At 43.8% G+C, this 19014-nt stretch overlaps 1 long non-coding RNA gene across 1 annotated transcript in view; it reads left to right on the plus strand.

Annotated features, from left to right (window-relative positions):
- LOC138285484 (uncharacterized) overlaps positions 1-19014 on the plus strand; it is a 65913-nt gene that overhangs the window by 35730 nt on the left and 11169 nt on the right. Inside the window, exons 2-3 of the long non-coding RNA XR_011201601.1 lie at positions 3449-3505; positions 12102-12204. This is a non-coding gene — a long non-coding RNA (uncharacterized lncRNA). The remainder of the gene's footprint in view (positions 1-3448; positions 3506-12101; positions 12205-19014) is intronic.

Raw genomic sequence — 19014 nt, forward strand, 5'->3', positions numbered from 1 at the left:
TTGATAAACAAGGGTATTTGGACAAGTGGCCACTGTGCTGGTGGTTGGAGGTAGAGTAACAGGGCCTATTGGGCTTTGCAGTCAGGTCATTCCCTCTATTTCCCAACACTATACAAATGGTATCCTCTCAGGTTAGTACACTTCTATTGAGAGTTAAGGACAGGGATCTTTTGACACGTGAGCACTAGTCTGGTGTTTAGAGTTACAGAAACAAGGCCTCCTAGGATTTGCAGTCATGTCGCTTCCCGTACTTCACACACTATTTAAATGTTATCCCTCCAGGTGGGTAAATTTCATTTGTGAGTTGATAAACGGGTCTTAGGACAAGAGAACATTAGGCTGGAGTTTGGAATAACAGTAACAGAGCCTCCGGGCCTCAGCACTCACGTCACTCCCTCTACTACACCCACTATACAAATGTTATCCCCCCCAGGTGGGTTACCAAACAAGGGTATTTGGACCATAGAGCAGTGGGCTGGTAGTTGGATTAACAGTAAAAGAGCCTCCCTACCTTAGCAGGCATGACAATCCCTCTACTACACACACTATACAAATATTATCCCCCAAGGTGAGTACACTTTAATTGAGAGTTAAGACATAGGGGTAATTGGGCAAGTGAACACAGAGCTGGTAGTTGGAGATACAGAGGGACTCGTGGGAGTCGCAGTCGGGGCACCCCTGTACCACACACATTATACAAATGATATCCGTCCAGTTGAGTACATGTCAATTAAGAGTTCACAAACAGTGGTATTTGAACCAGTGACCACAGGGCTAGTGTTTGGAGTTAGTGAAACAGTGCCTCCTGGGAGTCTCAGTCATGTCATTCCCTGTACTTCACACACTATACAAATGTTATCCTCCCAGGTGAGTACATTTTAATTGAGAGTTAAGGAACAGGTGTATTTGGGAAAGTGGCCACTGTTCTGGTGTTTGGAGTTACAGAAACAGCGCCTCCTGGGAGTTGCAGTCAGGTAACTCTCTGTACTACACACACTATACAAATGTTGAGTATTATATATCTGTATGCAGACTGCATTTAGGTTTGGGCATACATTTACCTGCTTAGACATACCATGAGTCCTGGGATTATTATTGTATACTGAATGACTTACAGGTCCAATGATACACATTGACAGTGTTTAAACTCAGATACTCTGGCTATTGAATGTTGGTGGGGTACATGAGCAAGACAGTGGCAAAAGGTGAGCCATGAGCATGCATGACATTGCAGTTTTGTGACAGTTTTTGTGTTGTGACTTACCAGACTCCACTCCCCAGCACTTCCTGCCAAGCCCTCAGGATGCAGGATGGATAAGACCTTCTCCTCCCAGGGAAAGAGATGTAATGGGGCACTGGGAGGGCCACCGCCAGTCTTCTTGGTTTGCAACTGGTGCCCGGAGACCAGGAAACGGACCTTGCCACTGAGGTTGTTCCACCTCTTCCTGATATTCTTCTCTGTTCCCAGGATGGTGCCTACAGCATTTACTCTATCAACGATCCTCTCCCACATTTCAATTTTCCTACTGAGAGGAGTATGCAGGACTAGTGGTCCAAACAATTGTCGCTCTACTCTCATGATTTCATCCACCATGACTCTTAACTCATCTCCTGAAAAACAGGGCTTTTTAGAAAGTGATATGGTGGAAAAAAATAAACGGGTGACAGTGACTTACTAAACAGGTGAAGTGTAAAAGGGTGGAAGTGGACAAAAATGTGTGCAGTGTGTTCTATGCGATGGTGAAAAAAGGGGCGCCTAATCTATGAAGTGTATGGAAAATAAGGTGCTCAGACTTCTGTGTTTTGCATTGGAAATAAAAAGGATTGTAGCATGAGAAAGGGTATGTTTTATAGTGTCCTTTGCAGATATGCCCACTTGGCCAATCTGTGTCAGCTGTGTTGTTTTCACATTCATCCAGTGTGCACTAGTATGTTACTTTGCTGACCGCGAACTGCCGTTGTTCAGACCGCCATGAAGGGACTGTCACAGCAACTGTGTGCTTGTAATATGCTCGGTGGTTGGTCGCGGTGCTGACGGCGCTGGATGTCAGACTGCCTAATTCCAGACCACCACACCGCTGGTGGTCTGCCATTTTTCCTTGGTGGTCGGCGGTCCTGTCTGTGTAACTCGTGTGAGAGTGGTCTGAAAGACCCCCCAGCATGGTGGTCTTTTCAGTACCACCAACATGGCGGTCTGGCAGTCTGACCGCCAAACTCAAAATGAGCCCCTTAGTGTAGATTTTTGGAGGTGTCTCCATATACTTTGATGAAAGTGATAGAAACAGCCTTGTATGGCTATGTGGGGGTATATTTTTAGAATTGTTTGAATCATGGCTTGCTCAAAGTCTAAGATTATTTTTTAGCGGTAGTAGATATTTGTTTGTTGTTTAATATAGTTTAAGAGTTCATAGTAGATGCTCTTTTGCTTGTTTGGCAGTAAAGTATATATGAAATGGAAATGTATGTGCTTATGCTCACCATTTATGGTGCGTGTCTCAGAGTGAATGGTTTAGAACACATTTTGAGGGTCCCATCCATCATCCAGGTTTGACAATGTCTAAATTTCGTTACGTTGTTTGCTGTAGAGGATATTTGGATTTGTTTTTCCGTATGTAGATTCTCATGTAAGAGGAAAGATTCCTCATTATGTGTAATTGTTAAATGGTCAGGTATGTGTATGTCTTGGTATCTTCTAGGGGCAGGTGGAGTATCCCTTATGGCTTTTTTAGTGCATTCAATTAAATGTTTAAAAGTGGGGGTAGGTGGTAGTTGGCCTGTTTGGGGACTTTTGGTAGTGTGTCTTTCACAATTTTGCTTGTGCATTCCTCAAAGCAATTGTTTTCCTCTCTTATATCTTGTAAGATTTCTCTAACTTCTATTTCTGTCACATTTGGGGGGTGGTTGTGCTCTTTTACATTAATAACAACACCATTGTTTGTAGTTGCACTTCCATAGCATGCTTTAGAATAATATTTAGTATATTTCCAGTTTATAGTGTCTGCTAATGCACTTTCTTGGCTGTAGGGGTAGCCCTTGTGATTTAATAACTGCTTTCCTTTTCGTGAAGTGATACATTTGCCGGCTCCTGTCATTGTATCTGTCAAGTAGTTAAATAGTTTAATAAATATAATATTTTAACTTTTTTATGTTTGTTAGTAAGATGTTAAAAATGCAGTTACTTTTATTTTATATGTTTGGTTGTGATGTTTTTCATGGTTTTGCAGCTTTTCCTTTGAGCTTGTTATAATGTGGAGCAGGTGTGTACCAGGGCCGATGGGTGGGTACCTTTAGGAAAAATAGACTAAGGAAGCGTGCTTGTTTCTTTGAGGGAGTCTTTATTTTTATCACTTGTTTGTGCTGTTTTCCCTGATATTGTCTCTTGTATATCCCATAAGATCAACAGGAGTATGCCAAACAATAAGCTATTTAATCTCTTCTTTTCTTCGAGGTGGACCCCGGCTTCCTGGACTGCTCCTGTTACCTCAGAAAGAAGGTACAACAGCTGGTAAGTGGACATCCGGGGCTTTTACTAGTGAGGTTGAAAAAAGGGAGGGAAGATGAAAGGGTGGATTATAGGGCCCAGTGTAGAACTGTGACTCACCTGCGATTAAGTGCACATTTCCAAACGCCCAACCACGTGCTTTCCTTGGAGTACACACTTTTGTGCTTGCCAGTGTGTTTAGTAAGTGCAGGGTGTAACCTCATTCAGAATCCTCACGTGTGCCACATGCCCCATTTCCCTCCCTCACTCCTCTCCCTCCACCCCAGAACAACCCGTTTTGGCTGCATATACGGTCACATACCTTGACCTCCTGGGGAATGGCTGGAAGCTGCCTTCTCGTTGTCCTCTCAATAGTTGAGGGTATTTCCTCCCTGGTCACCTCTCGGCTGTTCCCTTAATTTGTCTCAACTTGGGATGCTCCCTTCTCGCTCTGACATTGCTCTCTCCGCTCCTGGCTTGCCGATCCTGCTCTTTCACGTTTTCTGGGATCTTTCCTTCTTCCCCTCCGTCACTGCTTGACTCATTGGTCTTGCCAGCTGATCGATGTGTGCTAGGTCACCCGACTGAGAGGCTGCATTGGCATCCATTCAGGACAAGGTTCCCCGAGGGCACCTTTCGTTATCCTTTAAGACCTGATGCTCCTGCTTCAAGGTGCTTTCTTTACTATTGAAAGAGAAAAAAGGTTAGATTAATTGAAAATGGTATTTTGTTGCTTGTTGGTCGGGGTTTAGGGAGTTAGGTTTATTATTGGTCGCTGTTTGGGTGAGTTTATAGTGTATTATTTATGTATACTTTATTATATGTTCTTGCTGGGTTGTTATAGTTTATATTTCCATGCAGTTTGTTGATTTGCAATGTGTTTTTTCTTTTAAGTAGTCTATGTAAAAACATAAAAGTTACAGTGTGTTAATATGTATTTGTTAATTTATATTTTTAGTTTAATAACTGTTACTGTAAAACTAAATATTACTGACTTGATTATGTAGTTGTTGAGATGTAATTATTTCTTTTTTAATTGTTTGTTGTATGATTCTGGCAGAGTTTCCTGCTCCAGCAGCATTTGCATATTTGGGGTATTTAGTTGATTTAATTAGTGTTCCTTTTATATTGTCGGTATGATAGTTTGTTTGATTTTATTAGTTAAAGTTGTTCATAATGTTATTTTATTGGTTAATTAAGGTTAGTTGGAATTTGTTATTATTAATTGAGTTCTGATTTGGTAAATGTTAACTTACGTTAAATTTTTAAGTATGATATAAAGCTTGTTTTATTTACATATTAATTTATTTGTTATTATATTAAATTATATTTAGGTTTGTGTTTATGTGTTTATAGTCCATATTAATGCTTTAGGTGTTTTTATTTTATGTATTTTATTTGTACAATTTTTCAGGGGTAAATGATTTATTTTTGGTTGATGATACGTTTATTTAATTATAGATGTCCTTTACAAGTTGTGGGTTTATCTGAAGTAACTATCTTATGCTAAAATGTTTTTAGATAATATTTTAGGATTAATTAGTTATATTGACACCAGTATTGTGGTTGCTATTGTGTGAAGGGATATTTCTGATTTGTTATATGCTTATTTATAGGTAATGATATTTTTGTTTACTATATTTTTGTTATTGATATATAGGTAAAAACCTGTATTTTTGATAATGATATTTGTATGCTCGGTATTTGTCCTTTTTATAGTGCGGTATACGAGTTGATATTTTTGCTCTCGATATTTCATTTCCGATATTTGTGTACTTCGCTATTCAATATCATATCAGTGATCCATCAGGAGGTCAGCCAACTAGTCCTTGGAGTCACTGTGGGTTTGGGGTCAAGAGAGATGCAGTCCAGTCCTTTTTCACCTAGCAAGCAGCAGGTCAGGACTGCAACTGAAGAGTTCAACAAAGCAGCAGCCCAGCAGAGTGGCAGTCCTTCAGCAGCACAAGAGCCCTTCTTCCTGGCAGAAGTCCAGAATTGTACTGAAGTGGTGGTGTCTGAGGTCCAGTACTAATGCCAGGTGGTGCCTTTGAAGTGGGGGATACTTTAAAGACATGCTTATGAAGTGCACAGAGGTCCTGCCCTTCCTGCCCTGGCTCCAGACTCACTACAGGGGGGAATGCAGCTGTTTGTGTGTGGATAGGACACAGCCTATTCAGGTGTAAATGAGCCTGTGCTCAGCTCCTCCCTCGCCTCCTGCTGAATATGGCCCATTGTGACACACCTAAGCTCCCATTGTGTTTGGTTGTCTAGGAAGAATACATAAAGTCCAGCTGTCATGATGCCAGGCATGTGATCAGCGACATTCTACAAACACTAAGACCCTTATTATGACTTTGGCAGTCTTTTCGTAACACCACTGAAGCTGCAGGTGCCGAAAGACCGTCAGTGCTGACAGTCTTAAGACCACCCTGTTACGACTGATCTTGGAATTCTGCTGAAATCAGGCAGAATTCCGACATCAGTTGTGCTGGCGGTCGGCAGTGAAGAGGCGGTTCCACCGCCGGCACTGCCATGCCACGCCACGCCACGTCAAAAGGATGATGCATGCTGTATTATGACACGTAATACGGTGTGGCGGTGTCCTGATGGTGTGGCGCTGCTGGCAGCGTAAGTGCCAGGACCCGTCCCCTCCCAGACGACCTCCTCAAAGCACGAGGTCAGTGGATCATCTGACAGGGGAGAGAGTGAGTGTGTGCGTGAGTGCGTGTGTGAATGTCATGAAAGCAGGGGCAGGGGTGTTTGTGGGTGCGTGTCTGCACATGTGAGTGATTGTGGATGGGGTGAGGGGTGTGTGAGTGTTTGTGGATTGTGGTGGGGGTGCATGTGTGTAAGTGGATTGGGATGGGGGTGTGAGTGGGGATTGGGGTGGGGGAATGTGTGTGTATAAGTGGATTGGGGTTAGGGTGTGTGTGAGTGTTTGTGGATTGGGGTGGGGTGCGTGTGTGTAAGTGGATTGGGGTGGGGTGTGTGAGTGTTTGTGGATGGGGAGTACGTGTGTTCAGGTGTGAGCGATTGAGTGCGTGAGTGCAATTGAGCGAATGGAAGGGGTGAGTGCGTGTATGCGTGTGCATGTGTATGTAAGTGGACGGGTGGTGAGTGTTTGTGTGAGTGGACTTGGGGAGGGGGGTGCGTGTTTGTGTGAGTGAACGGGGAGAGCAGTGAGTGAGTGTGCATGGTGCAGGGGAGAGGGGGTGTGAATGTATGTTTGCACTGGAGGGGGGAGTGAAACCGTGCATGAGTGCAGTGTTTGTGTATGTATGTTAGTGTGAATGGGGGTGTATGATGAAAGTGGGTGGGTGAGTGGGGGTGTGTTGTGTGCAGGAGCATGTAGGTGCATGTGTGCGTGTATGTGGACGTGTGTGCGGGAGTATCCCGGTGACAAGAATACAGATTCCTGTTGCCGGGATGCAAGACCACCAGTAAAATGGTGGCAGCCTTCTGCATCATAATACCGTTGCTTACCTCCAGCCCGGGGGGACCGCAGAAAAGCAGCAGAACGGGCAGAGTATCTGCAGTTTGGCTTAGGCCAAACCGCCAAACTCATAATTTGGCAGTCTTTACCTCCGGCCCATCGGCGGTGAGACCGCCACCACGAGTCTGGCGGTTTTAAGACCGCCAGACTTGTAATGAGGGCCTAAATGGCTAAAGCAAGAAAATGACAACTTTCTAAAAGCAGCATTTTCAAAATTGCAATTTAAAATCCAACTTCGCCATAAGTTTGAATTTTAAATTGTGACTTTAGAGACACCAGACTTGAAGGGTTTATTTATTCCCAATTTGAAGTTACACTTATAACTTGTAATAAGGCAATCCCCATGTTATCCTATGGGAGAGAAAAGCCTTGCTGTAATGAAAAACATGGGAGTTTTTCAGTACTAGGACATGTAAACTTTAAAAGTACATGTCCTGCCTTTTGGAAACATTGCACCCGGCCCGCTGGTTTATCCAGGCCTTTTTTAAATTTAAATGTATGAAAAGGGAAGGTGTAGTCTTGGCAAAAGGTTTATTATGCCAGGTCGACATGGCAGGCTAAAACTGCAAAAACTGGCTCTGCAATGGGATGCCTGGGCGATGGCTAGAAGGCCACTTAAGTGGTGAAACAATCAATGCTGGAGGCCCACTAGTAGTATTTAATCTACAGGCCCTGGGTACATGTTGTACCACTTTACTAGGGACTCATCAGTAAATTAAATATGCCAGTTGGGAATGAACGACTATTGCCAGGTTTAGGGGGGAGAGAGCACATTAGCATTGGTTAGCCGTAGTAAAGTCCACAGAGTTCTAATACCGGCAAAAACGAGGTCAGAAACGTGAAGGTCTAACTTACCTTAAATGTATACTTCATGCACCACCTTTAAATAACAATAAGATAATTTATTCTTTTTATATAAACCAAACTTAAACTACAGAAATTTTACAAATTCTGAAGTTATAGTTGTACTTTAAATTTATAACTTGAGTGCCACCTTCAAATTCTTATCACTTGCGCACCTATGTACACAGTGTAGTGAACTCGGTAGCGACAGTACATTTACCATAACTCATACCTTTTTCACACACTACTTATACCCTTTCATATTGCATCACTTTACTTCTGAAATTATACCAACACTTCGCAGATCACATAATTTATCACATTACAGTGCATGGTAGAGTACATCTATATAAATATATATATATATATATATATATATATTATACGTAGGATATTTTTGTTATATGATAAATCACAAATGCACACAAATGAAATTTGTGTGCTCGCTATATGTGATTTTTTTTAGTGAGGTATACAAAGATCTGAAACTATACCAACAATTATGACATTGCAGATCACATCATTTATCACATGGTAGATGGTAGAGTACATCTATATATATATATATATATATATATATATATATATATATATATACACACACACACTGAAAACAACTAAGGTTACAGAGATGTTATAGTTAGATTCTAAATTTACATGCACAGAACTATTATAATTCTGTTATAGTTGGAGTTATTTCAAGTAACTATAACTCGTACCCCCACCATGCATTTTTCCCATCAGTAATTATTTTTGCAAATGCTGCAGTGATAATATCAATGATGTCATAGAAGATAGGCCAGGCCCTGCGGCCATCCTCCATGTGCTGGCACCTCCCATATGCATTCAGCCCCAGGCTGCACAAGGCATTTGGCCATGTGCCATGTGGTTTGGCTGCAGGGCCTGTGGGCACCCCCCCGTAGGCATCCAACCGCGTGCCACACATGGCCTTCGGCCGTGCATGGTGGGGTTCAGGGTATATTCCTACCCTGCCCCTTTTTCTTTATTTGTAATTGTTTGGGGGACTCAGCTGAGTCTGAGTCCCAAAATGGCTGCCAACAGTGCCTGGTTGAAATGCTGGTATCAGCACAGGGAGGGATGAATCCGCAGAGGATCCGCGTCCCTAGATATCTATATTTCTTTTTCCTTTAATGACTCCAAAACTACTGAATGGCTTTATGCCAAACCACAAAAAAGCACACTTTTTTTTACCAAGAGCTAGCAGTCACCAGTAGGTAGTTATAGCTAGGTCATCTTTTCCATAGAGGAAGCATATTTTGAATCTTGACAAAACTTTCCAAAAAACAGTTCATTCACCTCAGCTCCTTCCTGGAAAATGTTGGGGTGATCTGTCAAGTGAGGGCCAAGAAAAAAGGGGGGTCCCAAGACACAAAATTCCCATGCATTTTCTTTCCATAGACATCTTTAGACACAGCTACAGCAAAAACTGCTGAACAGAATTTCACCAAATTCAACAAGAAGCTAGATCTTGATCAGTAGATTTTGCTGATTGTAATTTGGTGTAAATCGATTGGGTAATTTGTGAGAAATTAAGGGTAAAAAATTATTTGATATTTGGGCGGTTGGGCCCCAACAGTCCTAGGGGAGCCCTGACAGAGCACACATTTAAAAATGGAGGCATTTCACTAGTTATGAGGCCTGTTTTTCCTGTGAGCCTTCATGCTCTTGTGGGAGCAAGATGCTCCCACAAGTCTCACGAGAGAGAGTGCTCTGATTGGCTTGCTGTTGGAGTGTTAGAAATGAAATAGCAGCTATTACTGTGCACTGTGAAAAATTTGAGATGTTGTGTAATGAAATAAAAAATTATATAAGGGTGCAGCAGAAAGGCATGCTGTCTCCCTAGATTTAGGGAGGTGGTGTCTAAGAAATAACTACTGTGATCAAAATAAATGTATATAGTTTTGAACTAATTTATACAATCTCTCAGGACTCTCTTTAGATCATAAATAGTGAAAATGAATAGATGAGCTCGGAATACACTCTATAGGTAGAAATGCATGTTTTGGTCATTGTTTTTGATAGGAAGTGTGTAAGAGATAAGCACTGTGATGAGTAGATGGTTATTTCCTATTTTAAAAAACATTACAATCTTGCAAAACTCTTGCAGGACCATAAACAGTAAAAAGGAGTAGGTCATTATTGAATACACTGCAGTATATCATCTGCGGCGTACCCCAAGGATCCTCGCTCAGCCCAACCCTCTTCAATATCTACATGAGCCCCCTCGCCGCCATCGCACGCAAACACAACATCAACATCATCTCCTACGCCGACGACACCCAGATGATACTCTCCCTCACCAAAGACCCAACCACCGCCAAAACCAACCTACAGGAAGGAATGAAAGACGTCGCGGAATGGATGAAGCTCAGCTGCCTAAAACTGAACTGAGACAAGACAGAGGTCCTCATCCTCGAACAATTCCCATTCGCCTGGGACGACTCCTGGTGGTCCACGGCGCTGGGCACTGCACCAACCCCCTCGGATCACGCACGCAACCTCTGATTCATCCTGGACCCCCTCCTCACAATGACCAAGCAGGTCAACGCCGTCTCGTCATCATTCTTCCACACCCTACGCATGCTCCGAAAAATCTTCCATTGGATCTCCGCCGAAACCAGAAAGACAGTTACCCATGCCCTCGTCACAAGCCGACTGGACTACGGAAACAGCCTATACGCAGGAACCACCGCCAAGCTTCAGAAACGTCTGCAACGCATACAGAACGCCTCCGCACGCCTTATCCTCGACATTCCTCGCCACAGCCACATATCCGCCCACCTGAAACACCTGCAGTGGCTCCCCATCAACAAGAGAATCACATTCAGGCTGCTCACCCACGCACACAAAGCACTCCACGACATGGGCCCCAAATACCTCAACAGCCGCCTCTCGTTCTACACGCCCACCCGTCAGCTTCGCTCAGCCAGCCTCGCCCTTACCACCGTTCCACGGATCCGCAGAACCACCGCCGGAGGAAGATCATTCACCTACTTGGCAGCCAAAGCATGGAACTCCCTCCCCGCTCACCTAAGTACTACCCAGGACCATCTCGCCTTCAGGAAACTCCTCAAGACATGGCTATTCGAGCAGCAGTAACTACCCCCCCTCTCCAGCGCCTTGAGACCCTCTCGGGTGAGTAGCACGCTCTATAAATGGACTGAATTATTTATTGATTCTGCACACTTGCTACTGTAGGAAGGAGTATTACCGGAGATGGTGTTTGGCAAAGTGTACTATTTATGCCCATCGGCTTTGGAAGAGATGTGAGTAGGTTATAGTCTCTTCCCACACCCTGCTATGCACACCCATTATCAGTGAAAGGGGTGTTAGTATGGAGAACAGTCCTTGGACAGAACATACTATGCACACCTTTCATCCAAGAGATAGGTCTCAGCAGAGAGGTCAGTCTCTCTCCACACACCCTACTATGCACACCCGTCATCTGCGACAGAGTTGTGACATAAGAGACCAGTTTATGTACATAGCCCAATATGCATATCTGTCATCTGAGAGAGAGGTCTGAGAGGAGAGGCTAGTCCATGTACACACCCTACTATGTAGGCCAGTCTTTCTCCACACACACTACTACACAAACCCATGATCTGAGAGAGGTTTGGAAGGAGAGGGCGGTCCATGCACACACCTTACTACACACTCTCATTGTCTGAGAATGAGATGTGGAAAGAGAGGGCAGTCTATGCAAACACTCTACTACACATACCTTTCATGTAAGAGAGAGATCTGAGGAAAGAGGCCAGTCTCTCCTCACACCCTACTATGCGACCTGTTATCCAAAATAGCGGTCTCACTGGAGAGGCCAGTCCCTCCACACACACTACTACATAAACCTGTCATTGTGGGATCGTATTTAAAAAAAAAGGAGCTAAAATCTGGTGCATATAAATTATACCTATTATAAAAGGATATGTTCAGTAAAAATGCAAATATTATTATAAAAGTATGGTCTCACTTGATGCTTGTGAGTGCAACCCAGCAAACACTGCCCCCTAGTAGTGGACACAGAAGACTGTGTGCCTGACTCTAATTAGAGGCTGACGAGAATCAACCATGCTATGTGTGGGAGCATCATGGCTCTCGCAAGTGCCTCCCGAGAGTCCTCAAGAAAGAAAAAAAGGGGGTACATGGTATAAGCAACATACATAATGAATGTATAGGTAAGCTTTAAAAAGAGCATTTCAAGTAACACTTTGAACTGTATTTTTTGTGTTTTTCCATTTGTAATTTTTTTTTTTTTTTAAGGGACAGAACAAAAAAGAAGAAATTGAAAAAATAGAAAAAAACAACATCTCCTTCAAAACAATAGAAAAAATATTGAAAAAGTGTTTTAAAAACTACTGCTTAGGTGGGTATTCATGATCCTGGACAAGCCTGTCCTGCTGAGCCCTGTTTGTCTCAGAAGATTAAATAATGTCCTGTATAAGCAGCAAAAAAGGGCATTGTTCAGATATTCAGGGTTCATACCTGCTTGAGCTTTGGGTACCTGGACAGGCACAGTCTCACCAGGTTGAAAAGATGTGGATGCCCCTGATGAGTTATCAAGCATGGGCTAACTGAACCCGAGCAAGGAGTTCAGGGTACATAGCTCTCAAATGTTGCCACATCCCAGTGGTACTCATGGGACATTGCTTGTTCCAGCTGCCCCTACTGAATTATTTTTTGCATATCCTACAAATTACATATTTGGCAGATAATTTCTTCCAACCAGGCCTCGTCTGAGAATATTGTCAGACCAAGGACTCCTTGGGTGACTCAGGTGACTCAGGTGACTGACTTACAGAAACAGAAGTAGGGTTCTCATCTGAATTAGGTGATGACATTCTGATCACATAAAATCAGCTAAGTCAGAGAGGTAGCCAATAAAGGTGAAATCATAGAAAACTCCAATAGGAAAATAATGCAAGAAGGAAGTAATCTTTCTTTGCTAATTATTGAAATCCATATGAACAAATCACAATTGTTCCTTGGGATGTCTTTCCTCTCCCAGGCATCTCACGAGAGGCCTGTGAGATCGCAAAAAACAGAGAACTTCCTTAAAAACTCAAATTCAACAATACATCAACTGTTTTTGTACTTTAAACAATACTTCTCATGTTTTACTTTCTTCAGAACTACAAAAATACACTGTTGTGAACTTAATTCCGAATGTAAGATCTTGCAAACGGATCACAAGAGCCAGACAGGAAGTACAGCCCCCTCGTAGTCCACGCAGGAGATTGTGTTTTCGGATCCTGCAATTATCTCGAGAGAGGCATAAGTTTGCAAACAAAATAATTAAAACGATATACATACTGTACTGACAATATTACTATGAATTAGCAATTAATAATAACTGAGAAGATGAAAAAGACCTCTGTATAACAGACTAGAATGAAATGTATAACTCTATAATCTTGTGAGTCTCCCACAAGCAACCTGGGGGCCTCCTGTGAGAACGATCACACACCTTAAATATGACGGTGCATAGTGAAAACACTTAGTTTACAGTATAGGAAAAACTGATCAGTGTCTTTTTGAAATATAAATATGATGTTTATGTAAATATATATACAAAGACTATGAAAAATATGTGGGAATATGTCTGAATGTGTTAGTTACAACAACTAAGAAGATTAATATTCTCAGCACAAACATTGGTGGAGTAGTTATTTTATAGTTATTTTTTAAATATATATTTTGAAAAAACTTTAGAAATTCAATGAAAAAAACAATGGCTAAAGTAAAGTTATAGTTAGGTGTAATAAAATTATGATATCATCGAAAGAGTGTGCTAGTTTGTTTTACAATGTACATAGTGGCAAGTAACTAACATATTAATTCTACATAATTGTGTATAGCTTGGGCATAGCTAATGGGTGTGTTTACAAAATGCATGTGCTCTTAATGCTCCATAGCTGTGTAGAGGTATTGAACACATTATGAATGTTTGCATTCATTAGTAACTCTGTGTGTGCGAGTGACAATTGACTTGTTTTGCTCCTGCTAACTAACTTTTTTAAGCAGCCTTGAATGATTAGAGAGAATCGTGTCAGCATGATAATCAATCAGAAGTTTATAAAGCTCACTACTCACCTGTAAGGGTACCTAGACACTAAGGAGGTTTGGTCCTCAGAACTTCAGTCGAAGAGCAAGGTCTTAAGGTCTTTCCTGAATTGAGATTACGATGGTGCATGCCTGAGGTGAAGAGGCAAGGTGTTGCAGGTCTTTGCCATGAGGTAGGCAAAGGATCTTCCTCCAGTCAAGGTCTTCCCTATGCAGAGTATGGTGGCAAGTGCCTGTTGAGTGGAGTAGAGAGGTCTGGTAGGCAGTCGCGGCCTGCTTTGCTCAAAAGGAGCGAGGCTGGTGCAGCGCGCGGGGGCAAGTACAATTTAATCAAATTACAATTTGAATAAAACCACTTACCTTTTCAGCTCGGTCCCACGCCGCGCTCCTCTTCACTGCTGGCTGCACGCAGGCACAGGATCCCAGCCTGCCCTGCTGCCAGTCCTGACGGTACTCAAAACAGCGTCAGTATTGGCTGGGAGCTCCCTGACTGGGCGCTCCCAGGCAGACTGGGAGCCTGTGCAGGCTCTCGCTCTCTCTCTCTCTCTCTCGAGAGAGAGAGAGAGCCTACCACACGTGTGTTTGGCCGGCCAAACATACATGTGCAGTAAGGGGGAGTGTTGAGCTGGAAAGGGGCGTCGCTCCTCCACCCTAACGAGGGAGTAGAAGGTGATGCAGTGGTTGAGGTAGATAGGTCCTAGGTCATGGAGAGACTTGTATGTGGGGAGGAGGAATTTGAAGTTGATCCTTTTCTCAACGGGGAGCCTATGGAGGTCTCTCAGGTGTTTGGTGATGTGATCGTGGCTGTAGTTTCTTCAAATTACTCTGGGTGGTGCCGGCGTAGAGGATGTTGCCATAGTCGAGCCTGCTGGTGACCAGGGTGTTGATTACGGTCTTGCGGCAGTCATTTGGGATCCATTTGAAGATTTTCCAGAGACGTCGGAGTGTGTGGAAACAGGAGGATGCGACAGAGTTGATCTGGCGGGTCATGGTGAGAAATGAATGCAGGTTGAAGATGAGGTTGTGTGTTGGGGGCACGTGTCGCAGGCTACTAGGATTCATCCCAGGTGGATGTGGAAGGTCCCAGGATGAGGATTTCAGTCTTGTCTGAGTTGAGCTTGAGGCAGCTCTCCTTCATCCAGCGGTGGCTTTCATCCCATTGTGGAAGTTCTTGGCAGCTGAAGGGTTTTCGGTCAGTGAGTGATCAGCTGGGTGTCATCGGCATAGGGAACGATTTTCAGTCTGTGGCTTCTGACGATGTATGCAAGTGGGGCCATGTAGATGTTGAAGAGTGTGGGGCTCAGGAGAAGCCATGGGGGACTCCGCTGCTGATCTCCGTGGGTTCTGACAGGTAGGGTGGGAGTCTGACTCTCTGTGTTCTGCTTGTCAGGAAGGAGCATATCCACTGTATGGCCTTGCCACGGATGCCAGCTGCGTGGAGTCTGGAGCAGAGGGTGAGATGTGACACTGTGTCAAAGGCGGCCAAGAGGTCCAGGATGTTTTTATGCGTGATGTGTTTGTGGAGCTTTGCGTTGATGGCCTTTTCTATGACCTTGGCTGGGAAATGCAGCAGAGAGATGGGGTGGTAGTTCTTGAGATCCAGGGGGTCGGCTGTGAGTTTCTTCAAGAGCGGGCAGATTTCAGCGTGCTTGCAGTCCTCAAGGAAAGGTAGCCATCTCCAAAGAGCAGTTGAGAGTGTGGCGGAGCTCGGTGCAATGGCGGTGTTGGCTTTGTTGAAAATGTGGTAGGGACAGGGACCAGTAGGGGCTCTGGAGTGGATGCTGCTCATAATAGAGCAGGTCTCGTCCATGGGGAGGGTGGCCCAGCAGTGAAGGATCTGCAAAGATTAGGAAGATTTGAAGGCTGGAACTGCAAAGGTTCGGAGGATCTGAGCTGGAGGGTCTTGGGGTCCAAAGCTGTAGTAGATGTCTTTGATTTTTCGATGGAAGAAGGTGGCTAGTCTCTTGCAGAGGTCCTGAGATGGAGGGATGTTTGCAGCTTCCAGTTAGGGTTTAGTGAACTCTTTAACCACAGTAAAGAGTTCTTTGATATTGTGGGTGGTGGGGTTGATACAGTTCTGCAGGGCGTCTTTCCTAGTGGATCTGATGAGATGGTGGTGAGATTTAATGGCGTATTTGAAGGCAGCGACATCCTCTAGGGACATGCTTTTCCCCATCTTTTTTCTAGACGTCTGCCGGTATGCTTGGTGTCCTGGAAAGGGGGGAGAACCTGCTGGCCTTCTTGAGGTTGTGTTTGCCTGAGGTAATTCGGAGTGGCACTATGGTGTTGGCATATTCGAATATCCATTGTTGGAAGTTCCATGCTGAGATGTTTGTGTCAGTGGCGGATAGGGATGATGAGATGCTCCTTGATGATCTGGTTCCATTTCCTATGCGGGGAGCAGAGGGTGTGGAGGTGGACAGTAGGCCTGGTGATGGAAAAATGTATGCAGTGTTGGTCGGTCCAGTGTAGCGTGGGGGTGTTGTCGAAGGTGATGTTGATGGCAGAGAAGATGGGGCTGAGTGTGTGTCCGGCGATGTGTGTAGGTGAGGTGACCAGTTGCTTGAGGCTGATTTTGGCAAGGTTCTCAAGCAGGGAGGTGGTGTTCTGGTCATTGCAGTTGTTGATGTTATAGTTTAGGTCGCAGCGGAGAAAGTAGTTTATGGAGGCAAGTGCGTGGGTAGCTATTATGTAGACAATGGAGTCGCTTAAGGCTGGGCGTGTGCCGCAGAAGGTGGAATTTGGGCTGACGGGGATCTGGAAATGGAGGTGTTCCATGAGGGGGGGTGTTCTTCTACATTGGGTGTCAGGCAGAGAGTGGATTTGTGTATAATGGCCATTCTGCCACCTGGCCGAGAAGGCCGGTCTTTGCAAAGAAGTTTGTAGTCACTGGGGATGGCGGTGGTGATGTCCGAGGCTGATGCTGAGTTTATCCATGTTCTGGTGAGAAAGACGATGTCCAGATGGGTGAAGTCTACCTGGTCCCAGAGTTCTGCAGCTTGTTTGTAGAGGGAGCGTATGTTGAGGAGGATGCAGTTGAAATGGTCAGAGTGGGTGTTCGATGGTCCTGTGGCGGGGTCCAGTGTTCAGGGGAGGGTAAAGATGCAGTGGCGGTTGAAGCAGGAGAATGATCCCTGGTGTCTTTGGGTGATGCATGAAGGCAGGTGGCAGAGCATCCGGTGTTCAGTTTGTGGAGGGTCTTAGCATTGTAACGATGGATGGTCAGAGGACCAGGGTTCGTGGAACTGGGCGTGGTCCAGATGAGGATAGGCACAGACAGGCTTGCCTTTGGCACGCCAGCGGCATGGCCGCACTGCAGCCACCTTTAACAAGTGGAGGGGGGTCGGAGGGTCCAGCTAGCTGGGAGGTGGGAGGCCGGGAAAGCGCTTTGCAGAGAGGGGCGGGGCCACAGGGGCAGCGGTGGCAGGAAGTGCAGCGTGCCAAAGGGAAGGTGGAAAAAGTGAAAAAAAGGTGCAGTAGTGAAGAAGGAGAGAATAGGGCAAATAGACACACACAACAGGCACAAATGACCACTAGGCCACCAGGGATGAAGCACAGGAAGGTGCCTCTGGGTGGAGGTGGGCCTCAAATTTAGAGTCAGGCCAGCTCTCAGTTCGATCAGCAGCAGTAGCGGTGACAGCAGTAACAGGTGGAGCTGTGTAGAGGGAGGCGAGCAGACACTGATCAAGAGGTCAGAGGAGTCGCCCATGGAAGAGTAGACTTAACATGGAAGGGTGTGTGCATGAGAAACTAACCTAGGTACATGTGCTTATTTTGCTTCAGAAGAAGGGCTATTTGTAAAGTTTTCTCTATAGTATGAATGGTGAAAGTAGTATGATCTTCAGCAGTTTCAGAGTTTGGTTATTTTTAGCAAATAGTGTTTTTTTGACAACTGTTACATAAAATGTGCACTGTTCTTAGTAGATTATTTGTAATAATCGGTGACGTATTTCTCATGAGAGTTTCACTGTTGGCAAACAGTGTGTTACAGACAGAACTCTCTTCATAGATTTAACACTGTTTACAATAGTCACTTCTCTACTGATTACAACTTTATTTCTTAATGTAGATTCAGTGTGTATCAGGGCTTTGATACAGATGAAATCTGTCCATAGTAGAGCAGTTGTTTTGTAATTGCCAATTTACTATTATGCAAGACAATTACATAATATACAGGTCTAGTGCATACTCATAAGTAAATATATAGGGAACATATATAGTACCAACATCATAAAGTAAATTTTGTTGAAACACTACGCTTCGAAAGTGCATGATTTCAATATAGGCTATCCTAATGCTGGTACATCACCTCACATTTGACTTAGTAAACTGGATCTTCTTAGCACTGATACACCAAGGACCATTAGCTAATAATATCCATTGAAAAAAAATAAAGGAAAGAGGAGAGAGACCAAAAGTAAAAGAAAGCTATGATACAGAACACACACTGTTCCAACAGACCACTCGATTCACGAGCCTGCCATTTGCCTTCAAATAAATAAGTAAGATCGTCTAAAGTGAAATGAATCTCAAAACAACAAATAACAACATACCTGATTATTTCCAATCTAGTACAACCTCTTCATACATGTGTATGTCATCTCACTTGCATAACTCTCAATATCTTTAATATCGGACAAGAATGTGTGTTTAATATCGGACAAGAATGTGTGTTTTAATTAATTACAAATGATTATAAATGCCAAAAATGAGTTTTTATTGTGTTCAAACTATTCTTCCACTAGCCTGAAATCCCCATATTTGTAGTGGCTGATTTACCATATTGCTACATCCAACCCCTTCCAATCATCACTCTCACAAATAAAGTATGACTTGCATCCTAGCTGGGTTAACCTTCAAAACTACCTTAAGGTTAATAATCATTATAAGCTCTGTAGCATCCAAAGAGAAATGCTCCAATGAGTGGTTTGTGTATCTTTATTGGAGACAGCACAGTACCAGCCGCTCAGACTGGCAGCACAACTAATCTGCCCTCAACCATTCTTGAACTCTCAGAACAGAGAGCTGGCAGGAAAGTACACATAGGTAAATTGAAGGGAACGACACAAAATATTAAACACCTTTATCCTTTAAGAATGAAAGAAAGGAAAGA

This window comes from Pleurodeles waltl, chromosome 3_1 (assembly GCF_031143425.1).
Source record: "Pleurodeles waltl isolate 20211129_DDA chromosome 3_1, aPleWal1.hap1.20221129, whole genome shotgun sequence".
In the NCBI taxonomy this organism is placed as follows: Eukaryota; Metazoa; Chordata; class Amphibia; order Caudata; family Salamandridae; genus Pleurodeles; species Pleurodeles waltl.